Raw genomic sequence first — 2,718 nt, forward strand, 5'->3', positions numbered from 1 at the left:
CCTTGGAGACAGGGGCAGAGGAAAATTTTCTTTTAACAGGCAGAAACCTCGGAGAGACCCTTCGGCTCTAGGTGGGTGGTCGTCTGCCTTGACCAGTTATAATGATGTAGATTAGCTAGATAATTAGCCTGAGTTTTACTAACATTAGCTTTCAGATTTAACTAACGAAGCGAAGCCTCGAAAATGTGACGCTGTAGGAAATCCTCTCACTACGTAATTTAAATGTTTACCTTTAGTTTGTAACTCGAAAGAAAACCTGATCAGAAGCTTTATTTAAACACATCACGATGATCCTCTGGTGGAAAGTACATTAAGTATGAGGTATAAACATAACTATATCTTACAGGGAAATGTACTTTTCAGTTTATATATATTTATCTGACAGCTTTAGTACATAAACTAATAATATAAAACTATACAACAAATAAATAATGATGTTTTATTGTAGATTAAAGTTATTAAAATGAGAACATTTACCAGAACCATTAAAGGGATGAAAACATTCATTCCAATAATATGATATATGTTATTAATATGTGGCCATAATTCTACTTTAAATATATTTTTAAATAAAGTTTTTATTGCTGGAATTACTTTAGTAAAACCTTCTTCCTCCACTCGTTCTGTTTTCAGACTGAGTGGAGTAAATCATTGTGTTTCGGTGCGCTGTGTTTGGAGGTACTGACGGCGTGGAAACCTGCAGAGCGTGTCATGAAGGCAGCACACACCTGCAGCTCTGATGAGACCTGAACCCCACAGCAGACCACGATGACGGTACTCCCACAGGAAACCCCCGCGGGCCGCTGTCAGAATAATGAGTCCTGCTCCGGTAAAAGGAATCTGGACCTGATGTTCTCACACTCACATGTTTCACAGGTACACAAGGAATTCAGATCTTCTCTGCTCGCCAAACGCAGACTGTCACACTCTGCAGGTCGGTGGAGGATAAGTTGTCATGGTGACACCGGCGTCGCCTGCCACTTCAGCAAAGTGTCAATGCACAAAGTCGCTAACAGATAAAGTTCCCTCTGTGCTGATCTTTGAATGGATAAAACACGATGCAGTGCCACTCAGGCTGCCATACAGTGAGTCTGCCTATAAATGGTTAAATCATGATGTGTTTCTGTTACAGAGGTGTGTAGGAGAAACTACAGTGGCTGCAAACCTCATGAACAACATCAGTAAATGAAGTGAATTAAGGACTTATTTCCACCAAACCAGAGTTGGTGATTGTTGGAAACACTAACAGAGACACTTTCAGTCTGTTTCTGTCCTCTGTCTCCTCCCTCCGATATAGTAATAGAACCTTTAACACTGAGGATCTGGCTTCACTACATTTAACTGAAGTCAAACTTTTGAAATAAACTAATAAATGTTTGAGCTGTGAACAATTTCCCATTATTTTGGAGCTTGAAAAGGAAAAAGTTTTTAAATGAACTAATAATTATTAAGAGTTTGACATTTAACAAAGACAGTCGCCTTCAAACGCTATTTTCTTCACTTTATAAATATATTTGCAGTGTATCTTCCCCCGCTCTCAGAGTCACATGTCGCGCTGTAGTTGACAAGTTTTTTAATTTCCCTTTTTAGCCAGCGTCTCCCCTCGCTGTGACGATGCTTTATGGTGTGTGCAGCAGCTCTCACAGAAACAAAGCAGGTGCCTGTGTGATACGCTCATTGTTTTGCGTATATTTGACTGGCTGCTGGCCTCAGGGGCTACGGTGGCCAGCAGGGACAAAGTTCAACAACCTGCAAATGCAATAGAGAATTTGTATTAGTTGTTGTTGAAGTGACTGCTATGAATGAAGCTTTGACTGCGTGTGCTGCTGGTTGCACTGGAGGCTGCAGCTCTTTAATAAACTTTGTGTGCGTCCCTCCAGCCGCAGGGAGGAACAGCGTATCTGGTATTATTTGAATACCACTTCCTACAGTGGTCTGTGACGCCTCCTTTCACAACTCTGGGTTTTGTTTTCCTCTTTCAGAAACTAGATACCGGCCTCCTAATCGTCGGCTAGATCATCTTGTCCGACTCGCCCACATCTGTGCTGAGCCCGGCTGCTTTCCTCTGGTGATGAACCAGTTCAGGAGAGCCCACATGATTGGCTGGATGAGTGCGACCTGGTTTGGTTTGCACACTAAAGTAGACCACTGGGCCGGGAGAGAGAGTCTGAAATACTTTCTGTACAACTGGGAGCTCTGTGTTAGAAAACAACAGTCACTGCTTCATTTATCAGAGGAAATACACATGCTAGGAACTTCTCTGTTAACAGCTCGCATCACTTCTTTATGGAACACCTCCGACCCCCCCCACCACCACCACCACCACCTGTATGTAAGCACAGGAATACACAGCACACTGCAGGGATCAATGAACTGACTTTTAGGATTAACTAATTAAACTCCCGGTCTGTATTTGTTGTCTATGTAGTTTTAAACAAGTTCTAATTGTACTGAACATTCATACTCATCGATCAGTGTCAGTGTGATTTTAATGGATCAATATCTACTCTGTCTGTTTAATATATACACACATATTCACCTCACTGTCTTTTTAGAGTAGATTACATTACATTAGCCTTCATCGTCTCCCTCAGGACTCCGTTGACACACACCAAGAAATGTATCTGAGAGTTTTTGGCCTTTTTTTCTTGACTGAGACAAATCGATTATCATTAGACAATTGACTTATTGATGACTTTGCCTGATTAATAAGATCTA

This window comes from Morone saxatilis, unplaced genomic scaffold, assembly GCF_004916995.1.
Source record: "Morone saxatilis isolate NCDOM2014 unplaced genomic scaffold, NCSU_SB_2.0 Contig21, whole genome shotgun sequence".
NCBI classification, from domain to species: Eukaryota; Metazoa; Chordata; class Actinopteri; family Moronidae; genus Morone; species Morone saxatilis.